General features: G+C 41.6%; 1 protein-coding gene across 1 annotated transcript in view; it reads right to left on the bottom strand.

Annotated features, from left to right (window-relative positions):
* Nucleotides 1–12,085, bottom strand: part of NEDD9 (neural precursor cell expressed, developmentally down-regulated 9) — a 268,710-nt gene extending 256,625 nt beyond the window's left edge. Inside the window, exon 1 of the mRNA XM_075585709.1 lies at nucleotides 11,967–12,085. The gene's annotated coding sequence lies outside the window, so the exon portion shown is untranslated. The remainder of the gene's footprint in view (nucleotides 1–11,966) is intronic.
* Nucleotides 12,086–13,437: the final 1,352 nt, after the last annotated feature.

Raw genomic sequence — 13,437 nt, 5'->3', positions numbered from 1 at the left:
GAAGATTAGAGGAAGATCTGGACTCTGCACAACAATAACAAGTTTGCAACTGTGAGAACTTGGCTTGCTAAAAGTTGTGGTTATTTGTACTCTTCCTATTCAACAACTGGGAAGTCTCTCCTCCTGCATCTATGCCCTCTCTATTGCTTTTTCTGTTTACTGTTTCCTCACTCCTTTGTGAACGTCTCTGTTCGCTCCAACTTCCCCAATACTACCCCTCAATAAAAAACACCCACACAAATCCTCTATTCAACCTGTATCTACTCCTTCATGCTGCTGGGGATCTCCCCTAAGTCTGAACCCAGACATACACACCTGCTCTCATCCACACCTCCCTGCCACCTCTTCCCCTGTAAATGGTGTTAACCTTCTAATTTATACTGACTAACTTTAAAACACGCCCCACAAATCAAGCATCCCAACAGCCTGCACTCGTGGATATTGTCCAACACCCACAATCATTCCTACCACCCGTTGTGGCCAAGCACTGCCATCGACTGCACTAATTCCCTCACCTGCTGTCTCTGTAAGTCTCCCATCATACCACTTATATTGTAAGCTCTTTGGGGCAGGGATTTCCTTTCCTATTGTCTGATTTTGCTGTGCTTGTTGTATTATTATAATTCCCCGTACTGTATTCTTTGTGAAGTGCTGAGTACACTTTTGGCACTATATAAATAAAGACATACATACATATATACATACATTGTATAGAATAATATTGTGCTTTATTTGTTTACTACTTCTGTTTTCTTTTTCTTTTTGATATGACGTCACCACGTATTTGTGATATAAAGACGACGAGCGTGCAAATTAAACCACGCTCTTGATGTAGAAAAATAGATAACCTCTCCAGCATGGAAAATTTGGTGGCTCTTTATCCTTAAAATGTAACTGGTACTATTTTGGACTCCTACTATTCACGGATGACTATCTGCGGACTATACGGTGATATTGATGGAATACCTTTCTCTCATATGTACATATGGGCATTGTCCCTATACTGAGCTATAATGAGTGTTGTTCTTCCTACATATGTTTAGTATTTAGTCTGCTCATTAGTGTGTCCTCTTTAGTACCCGGGTACTGTTATTACTCCTTATGTGGATCCTTTTGGCTTCCCGCATGGAGTATTTATCTCTGCAATACTAACCACTAAATATATTTAGTATTACTTATATGGTTATTATCATCAGGTGTCTGTACAATCACTACAATTTAGCTTTTTAATGTTTTTAAATTTGTGCGCCGTTGTCTATTGTGGTATTGTTCTGTCTCCTGTTTGGTTTTCCCCCTGTCCTATTCCTGCAGTTACTCTTCAGTGTTAACGATGTTACTGTGTAACTCCCATAGCTGGCTTCTTAGCCTGTTGTCATGGCAACCCTTCTTTCTCTCGTCTATGACTTGGGCTGTCCCACCTCCCTGTGTCACTTAGTCCAGTCCTCTTCCTATTTCCTCTCTCCCTGAGTAATGTCCTGTCTCTTTGGAACATGCTTCTATGCTGCAAAGGTCTCCCTCCACTCCCTGGAAAAGTTTTGTTATTTACTTATCCCTATCACCATTATTACTTCCTATTCCCATTACTTGTTCCCTTACCTTAGTGGCTTTTCTTCTTATCCATACATATCCGTGCCTTGAGGGATTTCCCTGCTACCATTTAAAGGGCTCCAGTCAGAGAGAGAAGGATCTCTGACACATGATATTTTCTTCGAACTATGTGAGTTCTATTCTATAGATTACATCTATCTGCACAGTGTTTACCATCTGCACTATATATGTTATTCTTTTTTGCATATTTTGCTACATCTACCTGCGCTCCTCCTCATCTCCAAGAAACAATCTACCCTTCTGGGACCTGGAACTGTCCCATCAGAGGAAGTTGAGCTGCTTTTTACACATATTTATTTTCCACTATTTCACTGTTGGTGTTATATTGTGTGTTATCAGTTGTATTCCCAACAACATTATTGGTTCACCAGGGAGCGCCCAATCCACTTCCTCACCCCACTCCTTCACCTTCCCTTACATTCCCTTTGTTTTGCATTCACCCCAGTAACCTGGTCCTGTCATCCCCCATACCCTCGCGGGAGTCTCAGGCCCTCCTGTTGCCAGCAGGTATGCACCACACCTATACACGTAGCCAGACCCTAGTACAAAGGGGGGGGCCCAATCTGCGATTGGCCACGGGAAGAGGGGCTACAGGTATAATAAATTATTCATGTATTTTTTATTTCAAGTGTGCCCTGTTTTTGGAAGATTTCTGTATCTCTTTGGCATACTTTCTCTGTAAATCAAATCATCATCAGAAAGGGTATTTTGAGGAAAGCTTGGAAAAAAACATTATAGTAGATGATTTAGTCTACACCCGGGACCAAATTAAGCTGTTTGAGGTGATAACGCAAAATACAGAGAGAAGGAACTCTAAAGGCAACATCATTCTATCTAAAGAGCGTAAGAAATACTGACATAAACAAACTCAATTAGATGAAATCATTGTGACGTGGTAGGGGTAAATATGGCTGCTGCCAATACAGTTCATGCCCGCCATTACCCCTACCTGTCAATAATACAGTGTATTGTTATGTATGTATCTGCCTGGTTCCAGCAGTTCAGAAATCAAGGGTTAAACGTGTTTCAGGAGAAATGTTGCAGAAGTTGTCTGTGACCTTTTGCTTTAACAGTTTTATGTAACTAATGTAATGTTGCATTTCTACTCACCAATCAGGGGCTGGGCATGTAGCCAACACCTGTCCCTGAATGTTGCAACAGGATAGGTTAAGGGTATAAACAGATGGGGAGGGAGACCCCTAGCAGTTCAATTCAGCTCAGTTCAGAGCCAGAAGCATTGCAGAAGTTTGCTGTAACAAAGGGAAGCTGCAGTGTCCACTCCTGTGCTTCTGCCAGGCCTGGAGTCCAGTTCAGAGGACATTGCAGGGGAAGATCAGGGAAAATAACTATGAATAACCTATCTATTGAACTACGCGAGCGTGGAAACAACAGAGGAATACCAGGATGGGTCAGCCTCACAAATGATGAATAATGCAACCACAGTCAGTGTGGAATATTGTGTGTGCTGTCATAAATAATGACATAGCACTATGTATATGTCAATTCACATTGGCTGCCTCTAAACAAATAAAGACCCCTACACATGGAAGGGAGTGTGGCTGTATATAATGTACACTGAAATCTAAATTGTGTATAGCCAAACGCGCCCTGTATGCATTATTCATGTGAGGTAAGATGGTAACTGCTGCCCAAAAGTATAGCTACATAACAGATATCAGAAGGAAAACAATGATAGTGTGGCTATCTCCCCACATATGGTACAAAAACCCATGTGGTATAAGGTAACATCATCTGGGGCAAAACACCTTGTAGTCAACAGTCCCCCTTGTATTCATATAATAACGATGAATATTTGGAGATAACCACACAGAAACCTCCTAATCAAAGGTTCCAAACCATTAAATGCACAAAATGATGCGGCTGGCGCCAGCGCCAGCGCTATCCTCGTTGTTGCCTCTGCTCTCGTCTGGTCACCGCGTGGACGTCAACGTCATGACGTCACAACAACTCGACGCACGTTTCCCGTGAACTTCGTCACGCATCTTCAGGGGGAGGAGGAGCACCTCATGCACCACCTTTACTTATTAATTATATGTACAGGTGATCCATTTAGGGTAAGTGGCAGGCCCAGTTTGCATATTTGAAAAAGCCCAGATGTCGATTTGGGGGACAGAGCATTGTCTTAGCCTTTCATATTGACACAAGGTAGCAGTGTACTCATCATTGTTCCACATCATTACACATGACATGAAGAGTTGCAGTAACCATGTTAATCAGATGGACAACTTTTTGCCAGAAGGGATAGCTTTAAGCGAGAGACCTCCAAATATGTTACTTGTACAGGAGCTTTTTTTTTAAGACTTGACATATCTGCTAAATATTTTTCTGATGTCGACAAAGCTCATTTATATACTACGTCTGTTAAGAACAGATCAAATATGACAATCAGACTTTTGTATCTTAACAACATTCCTGGATAACTTTTAGCAATGTTTTTATGCCGTTTGTTTCACGTTCAGTTCAGCAAGTAAAACCCTGAAATTAAATACCATTTTTAAAATTGATTTTTGACAGTGCTATTGTCATGGTTGTCTCTGTATATATGACTTTACTACATTACTACAGAAGCCTCTGCTTTTTAACATGTGCCTTCTTCTAGAAAAAGACAAACATGAGCTTTGACAATTTATCTGATGGGGAGCCAGTCAACAATGGCAATGTCATTAGATTCCAAATACGGCTTCTTAGCACATTTTGTTTGTTTGAAAAATTGTGAAAGATAAGTAGTAGGTATGTGCCTCCTTTGTATTTTTCAGTAAATGTTCTTCGTGACATACATTATTACAATTTTGCTATATCTCATGTGGCATTATAACCGTATGACAGAAACTTTCTATCACCAAAACTCTCTTCTGAAATGTATAATAAGTGCAACTCCTGATACCTGACAACCATCCTATTCTCGTCATCTGAACAATTATATATAGAATGTGAATGGCACATTCTGCATTATTCAAGTGGATGTAGATGTAACCCTCGTTTGGCTCTAATGGAGTTTACACCAGATTCAACTATATACGGTACATGACAATGCTCAGTCTATTATACCTTTACAGGGTGCTGGGTTCATGCAGGGTGGGCGTGGATTTGCAGAGAGAATAAGGATGGGTGCCAGAAATCTTTTATAGTAAAAACAAGAGCTTTATTCATAGCCATTGATAATACTCTACAAACTAAACATACTTCACTTCAGACATTAACTGGTGGCAAATAATATGGTTACTCATTGCTTCTTTCCATGGTAGCTCTCACTCTTACCCTAGGGAGTTCCTTTAGTAATAGTTAGATTGGCAATTTCCTGCATACAGATGCAGTGGCCGTTATTCGAACATATCACACGTTGTATATCTCGGAATAACGATGCCATGGCGCGTCATTACCGCGTGTTGACTCGTGTTTTATTGAGTGCAGAAAATGGCATTTTAGTGTTCTGTTTTTTAAACACCTGCAAATTGACACTGTACTGTACTGTACACATTACAATTCATTCATTTCTGCCCCGGAAACGTGAAGAGTTGCACCCGAAGAAATCGGGATCCATGAAATTCAAACAAATCAACCGCGTGATTGGCAGTGTGGAGTATAGCAGCGCACACAAAAATGGCTCCGTGATATGTTCGAAGAACTGTATCTAGTGGACCCTGGTTGGGGGACACACCCTATTCTCGGGGATCAGTATCCCTTTACTGTGAACGGCATTCTTCATCTATACTTATTAGATCAGGAGTTTACTGAGGACCTGCCAGTGGGAACACACTCTATGCATCGGGGATCGATATCCCATCACTGTGCATTGCCTACCTCATCCAGGCCTTTTGGATCAGGACTTTGCTAAGGACCTTCCAGTGGGCCGATCCAATTATGCTCCAAAGTTTCTATTCTGAGAACTCCCTGCTGAGCATATCTTCTTGAATGAGAGCAATCTTAGGCCAATACTTACAGGTGCTAATGATATAGGGCACATTCCCTAACTAAAAACAATGAAAGTGACAGGACTTCTTTATTACACATAACTATATACTTAAACCTATATACATGACTCATGGTGAGGCCCTCTCCAACTGCCACTCCTGAGGAACTTGGTCCTAGAACATGCAGGGGAACTATATATAGCCTTCCATCTCCTTATGATGACATCACTGGTCATAAGACCAACTGAGGAGTGACTATTCTTTTTGCAAGTCATCCTTCATTACATGATGGGGAGGGGAGTAACCTGAGTGATCCCATACAGTTAACCAGTTAACCCATAAAGGCTGTTTACTACTAACTAATAGTTCCAAAAGGGGGCTACATAGACATGTCCTGAAGGAATTACATCTAACATGATACAGTATACTATATGTATACATAAAGATAGTTGATGCATGTTGATTCAAATACATTGAACCATTAAGGGATTTTTCTGCACTACTGTTAACACAGATTAGAGTGATCACAGATTAGTACTGATTACATTTATCAGCCAAATCATTGATGGAGTCTTTACATACATTAGGTTATCTTGTCTCTTCATGTGAAAGGTACACAATGCAAAGTACAGTCATTTTAACCAGGAGGTCTACTTTACCAACCACGCCATTTTTTTTATATGAAGCATAGATACTTGTAACATCATTGCTAGTGAACCAATTATTGCAGGGAACATCATTTTAAAATGTCATGTTCCTCTGTCACCAGGCATTTATTTTACCAGTCTATTTTAGGGCTTTAAAAAAAAAGGGGGGAATTACTGCTTTAATTTGAAACGCACAGTTATAGAAAGGTTGTTTCATTTTTTTCCTATGGGAAATGTGGCGGTTACTGAGTGTGTGTGGTGCTTTACCTGTGGCTCACAGGAGGCCTGAACCTCCACTGCTGGGAGCCTGGGGTGTACCTGATCCGTCTGGCGATAGCATCTCCACCTGTGAAGGATCCTAGCACTGCTGCATACCCTTTGCACAGGACCCAATACAATGCTCATACACTTGTATATAATAACAGTTTACTTAACACAGGTAAAACTAGGTATATCACTATCCCACATACAATATAAGCTTCACACGTAACCCCACAGTGCCCTCCAACCGTAGTGTTCACACCATGATGGGATTCCCCCAAAGTACTGAGGTGCCCCATGGCACCCAACCTCCCTGGTGTCCACAAGAGCCAACCCACCCAATGTGTGCGACAGTAACTGAAAGTGTTATAGTTGGTGCACGTTGTGAGGTACATACCCAGGTGCTCCAGCACCCGGGTATGGCCGAAAAGCAAAAGGGATCCATTGATCCAGCAACGTCGCAGTCAGAGAAGCCTCCGCCTCTGTGTGGGGTGGGTTCCAGCTGGATGGTCCCACCATGAAGAGAGTCTCTATTGGTGTGGTGGTCTGGTCCCTGACAACCGGATTGCCAGTCCGCCGCTGCGTCCTGGCTGTGTCCCTCACACTTGGCACTACAGGGGCAGTGTCACTATCTAATGGGCCTGTCCATGTTACAGCCACAAACTTGCAGGTGAGTCTGGGCTTAGCTGGGGCCTATAGGGGATCTCTGGCCTAGTGCAGGGGTCACTGACACCCTGCACACACAACTTCACCTCCCTGTGTCCCAGCTCCGACTGGCGTGGCTCGCAGCGCACCAAATGTATCAATTGTGTGGAGCAGGGGAATGCTGCAGCCCTATTGGCTATACTGGGCCATGTGGAATTGCAGCTCCAGTGGCTGCTGGAACTGTAGTTCCCCCCTGCGGAGGGTATGCGGAGGGTATGCGGAGGTAAGCGAGGAAGCAGGGGGTGGCTGAGGGGGATGCCCAGAGGGGAGACCTGGCCACACAACTGTACCACTAAAGCTTAAAAATGTATACATTATTTACTTAATAAAAGTTATAGCTGAACCCTTAACCAGGCATTAACCTGTGTCTGACTGGTGTTTCAATTAAGTAGTACTCTAGTAGTGATTTATGCTTGTCAGTGTGGTGTGGGCTCTGGTACTTCCTTTTCTGCTCAAATATTGCAAAAATCTATATATATGAAGAAAACTGTCAGCAAAATTTGAGCAGAAAGGGAACTACCTCAATCCAACAGTGGCGTGTGAGAAAGGGCCAGTAGAAGGAGTTTTCCCCCGAAACATTGCCTCCATTTGCATTTAATCTCCTTTTTGGTAGTGGCGTAACTCTTTTTGGGATTTTGTTTCTTGTATCTCCATTGTTTTCACCACCCTATTTTTGCGTCTACCTTTTTCGTGTCTCTGTAGGAGTGGATAGGTATTGTTCTATTTGTTCTATTTTTCTGATTAACAAGTCATATTGTGATTATTATTGCCCTTTTCACTGAGACTTTTTTGTCCTTTTTTCATACTATCCACTCCCTAATATATGTGTATATATTCAAATCATGTATTTTTTCTACTACTCGTTCGTTTCCTTTTTTGGATTCCATTGGAGTCCTACTTTATTCTTTTCATGTACTGAAGACCAACTTCCCTTTTGTCCTTACATTTTTCAGGAATCGAGGGATTCCCATTGTCTTCATGCACCGACAGCTAAAAAATACATGTACTTTGCATTTTTTTTTCTCCATATGAGTGGTGCTGTCTCACCCATATTTTGTTATACTTTATATGCTTGTCCGTGTGGTAGGGTCCCTGGGGCTCTGGGATCATGTACAGTATAGGTTTCTGTTTGCAGTATATTCGCTTGTATATAGCAGTTTATCAATATTAATCTTAAATAATCACAATAATAATAATAGCCAAGAACATTTACTACTCTCAATTATATGCAAGGACAGGGATAAACTTGTACACATCGAGTTTCCCTTATTCTCTGTCTGCTAATAGTGTCGGACGCTGCTTGCAGTAAAAAAACACTATAGCTCAAACATTTATACATTATTTACTTAGTAAAACTTGTAGCTGAACCATTAAACAAGAATTACCCTGTGACTGACTGGAGTTAAGTAGTACAACTAGTGAGTGACCCCTGTCAGTGTGGTGTGGGCTCTGGGCTCATGTACATGTTTCTGTTTGTAGTATAATAATTTGTATATAGCAGTTGATTAATATTATCTTAAATAATCACAATAATAATATTCCGATTTTTGACATCCGATTTGATATAAACACGGTCCTTGGCCTGGATTTATGTTATATCCAATATTGTATTATTTAAAATCCGAGACACCGAGCGTTATTGACGGATTTTAAATAATCCCACGGGATTGAAATTGGTAGAATCCGAAATCGTATTTTAACGCACGGATCGGATTCCCCCGGGAAGGGGATTTGGACTAGTCCGCCCATCTCTAGAAATAACCTAATTTTAATATATGCAAAGTATTTTAATCCTCATATTTCCAAGGTATCTGGGGTGTGCCGCAGGTGAGCATAAAGGAGTGCTTGGTTAGATGTATAAGTAAACAGGCCCTGTACTAAAATATCACTTTCTCTCCCCCTTTCCTTCTCTCTCTCGAAAATTGAGAAGTACATGGACTTAATGGTTGGCGAACCAGTGAGATATTTTTTTGCAACTGAAAATTTGCTTTGTTGCTGTTTCGGTCCAAGTTTTAAAAAGTTTGAAAATCCTGCAAATCTGTTGATCGAACTTGTAGAGCCAAAAGTTCTATTAAAATGACCCAAATGAATGAAATTGCACTATTTTGCTTTTTTAAAGTGACAAAATAGCAGCCTGCATCTTCCTTTTAAATATATATACAGTACATATATATTTTTAAACTTCAATCAAACTTTTTTGGGCAATAACGTTAGCAACATCTGTATGTTGTGTAATACTGTGTATGGCTTTTTATCAGGCTATGATTTGATTGCTTATTCACCTATTATCACTACCAAGGCCATGTACTTTTGATAAAATGACGTAGCATTGGCTGCTGCTGCCTAACAGTATATACACTTTCTGAAGGAGACAATGAAGGTGTAGGGGGGTGGGCTTGTGGGATTTTTTTAAAACTTTGAAATATAGAATTAGAATATATAAACATGTACATTTTTGCTTTTCGGCATATTGCTAATATTACGAGCCCATTAATCCTAATAGAGGTATATTAGTATTTTATCTGGTAGTGTTAGGAATTGCGAACAGGTGTCTGCCTTGTCGTGGCTCGCAAGCTTACAACGCTTTGGCCAAAGGGTTAAACTAAATGACCCTTTTTCAAGAGAATATATAAGTATTTTACTGTGTATTTTTGTCATATTGGATGCAGCATTGGGCGTCTCTGTCGTTTGTTGTATACATATGCCACGCTCAATAGCACTCCATTTTGACACTTATATACATATATATTTTGTGGTGGCTCAGGGGTTCCCAAAAAGAGCTTGCTGGGGTTTTGTGTGTTTTGAGCCCTAGTGCTGCTAATTGTGATGGTCAATGCTGCCTGCTGCTCACAGAGTGATTAACGGCCATTAACGGCCATAATCATCACAATCATCACCTTCACTGCTGCTACCACCAATGCCATTAACAGGTTTTTTTAGCACCAACAATCAATCATCATTAGTTCCTACACAACTAGTCCCGTCAGACTTGTTTCTCTCTCCCTGCTTGTGTAGTTTGTGCACCACATGCAATACCAACACCACGCTCATCAGCATAATCTTCATCATCATCATCATCATCATCATCATCATCATCATCACCATGGAGAGGAGGAGAGAAGGTATGGGCATGGGGAGGAAGGGGTAAAGAAGATATGGGCCTGGGGACAGAGGAGGAGAAAGTATGGGCCTAGGGAGGAAGGGCGAAGTTATGTGCCTACGGAGGCAGTTGGGCGGGGGGAGGGGGGGATTAAAGTAGATATGGGCCTGAGGATGGAGGAGGAGAATGTAGGGCTTGGAGAGGGGGGGCAAGGTATGTGCCTGGGGAGGCAGGTATGTGCCTGGGGAGGCAGGTATGTGCCTGGGGAGGCAGTTATGGACCTGGAGAGAGGGAGGGGGGAGAATTGTGGGTCTATAGAGGGAGAAATGGAAGGTATGGGCCTGAGGGTGAGAGGGGGGGAGGGAGATGGTGAAGAAGATATGGGCCTGGGGAGGGAGGGGAGAGGAGGAGGGAAAAGGTATGGACCTGGTGGCATAGATATAAGCCTGGGAGGGCAAAAGCTGGGGGGTCCTACCTGCTGCCTTGGAGGGGCCTGCCTGCGCATTCCCATGGATGTGCCTTCAAGACATCTGTGGAGGGGCTGCAGCCCTTCATATACAGAGGCTCCACTCTCCTCCCCACTGATTGCTTGGGGAGAGCGTGGGGCCTCTGTAAAGTCCTTACCTTCTCCTTCATGCCGCCCTCCTCCTTCTTCAGCATCGCTGCGACGTCACATGGTGTTGCGTTGTCATGGAAATGCGGCATCACTTGACGCCACGATGCTGAAGAAGGAGGGCGGCACGAAGGAGGAGGCGGCCCCAAGGTAAGTGCTTATGTTCTACATCCAACATCAACTAATGATAGTGATTTATTTTAAGCTTTTAAAAGTTTTATTTTTTCAAAATGCTGTGAAAGGCTATCAAAATATTGTAGGCGTCTCTAGTAGCAGATGGATTAACAGCACTAGCACACGAGCTCCAATAATGCGTTTTTCATCTCCTAGTGGACTTTCTTTAAGCCTAACATGGTTTTCAGTGTTATGTAATCTTATCAACAAGAAACAAAGTCAGAGGAGCCAGTTAGTAAAATAAAAATATACTCAAACAGAAGTTGCTGCACTGTGTCAAGAACGATATAATATAAATACAGTACAGTCCATACTATGCAAGATAAGAACACTCCAGTAGAAAGAATACTGCACAAAAGCAGCAGTACCCTCCAAAATATTTACAGTATTTGATACCACAATGCTAACACCTTCTCAAACGTAACCCTATATTTCTATTTAAAAAAACCTCTTGAATGTAAATGAGATTTTCCTTTTCCTTGGCTGTTGTCATTTCAACCTGCTTCATAGATAGTCCTTAAAACAGGGGTGCCCAACTCCAGTCCTCAAGCCCCCTCCCCTCCACTCCCCAAACTGGTCAGGTTTTCAGGATATCCCTGCAGCCCTGACTTGAGCACCCCTACCTTAAACCATGTTAAGCCATTGAAGGCCCACACAAGGGGCATTATAGTTTGGGATACATTTTGAACTCCTTGAAGAGCTCATCTACAAATACAACCACATTTTGGGTAAGCATCCTCCCGCCATCAATAATCAATATGTCAGCAGTTTCAAATGTTTACACAGCAAGGTACCTTTGAAAAGCAAGGAGATGAAATAAATGAAACTGAGACAAAGCCTGTGTACTCAAACGCAGATGTGATTAAACAATACAGTATCACTTTCAAAAAGTGCACAAAAGTAATACAAGCAAAGGTGACACTTACCATGTGCAGTTCTTTCTTTCACGTTTTACATTAGGAGCTCAATAAATGTTTCATCTCTGCAATCAGTAATAGCAAGATACAACTTGCACATTTTGCAAACAGAACTGGCTCATACTAGGAAACTAGAAGAGATTCAAAAACATGTTTTTTTTTTTTTAAATAAACCACAAGCGTTTTCCTTCCGTTAACTGTGTTAAGTTTCACACACAGTTTTGCTTCTCTTTGGCACGTTCACATCAGATGAAATCAGTCAGATTCTCTTCTCTCCTGATTCAGTTCCATTTTTATCAGTTTTATTCTACGGGGATAATACGGTTCAATATGTCCCAGGAGCCAGACACTTCTGCCTATAAGATATAATGGCTCCTGCTATGAAAAAGTGAAGCGTTTAACCTCAAAAAAAGAAGAAGAAAAAAAGGGTGAACTTTAGCTTCTTCAGAAATGTTCTTAAAAACACCCCCCGAAATTCCCTCAACATTTTCTTAAAATGTATATGAAATGGGTGTTAATTCTACAGATAGAATGTAATTTTTCTTCCAAAGCAAAGCAGCAGTTTACATTTTGATAGTAAAATATTTTATACATTTGTATATTCAAAAGCATGAAATTATGAAAATCTTGTGAAAATATAGTAAATATACAGTAAATACTAACATATTCTCTCTCTCTCCCACCCACCCACAATCCTTTTCAGTGTTGAAGCATGTGTTGTGCATTATGCTTACACATTGGTTAGACCTGCCATGGTAGAATTCTCTCTCTCTCTTTAAAAACTGCCTCTGAATCCCTCCCTCCAAATATCACTTTGCAGGCACCTTCCACTGTTTCAATGCACTGATCTCCCACTACAGTATGTCCTGACCACTCTCACTCTCTGCTCAAGCATGCCTGCACTCTGCCCCACTGGTCTCTACTTCTTTCTCACATCTGAAACCTTTGTCACTCATTGCTTTTTACCTTTGGATCTCTCTTCACCTCGCCATTTGGCAAGCTTTTCTCTGGCCATCTTGAGCACAGAATGAAATCTCACCTCGTTCAAGAGTTTTGATATACTCTTAACATGATTTTAATTCAGATACCAAATGCACTTTTTCCCTTCTAACGCATGATAAATACCACATCGATTGTAATTTCTAAATGTCGACTTTCATTTTGTTCAATTATCATGAAAGAGGACTCAGACAGGTAGGCATGTATATGGAAAGTTAAGAGTTTATAATGAAATGTTTAACCTGGCAAGGATAGCCAAGACATCCTCCAGCCTCTCCTTGTGGATAGTGGTGAAGGAGTCCAACCAGTCGAGAATGTGTTGATATGAACTGTGAAGGGGACCTTACCTGGCTTTACTGACTTAGGCTTGGTCCCCACTGGCTACTGCAGCGCCCACTATGGCAGGCGCTGCAGGGACAAGAACCGCCCAGCAACATTAAAATTGTGATTAGACCTACCCACTGAGCGCTAGGCCACGCCC

This window comes from Ascaphus truei, chromosome 2 (assembly GCF_040206685.1).
Source record: "Ascaphus truei isolate aAscTru1 chromosome 2, aAscTru1.hap1, whole genome shotgun sequence".
NCBI lineage: Eukaryota > Metazoa > Chordata > Amphibia > Anura > Ascaphidae > Ascaphus > Ascaphus truei.
This window is presented reverse-complemented; position numbering and strand designations above follow the sequence as displayed.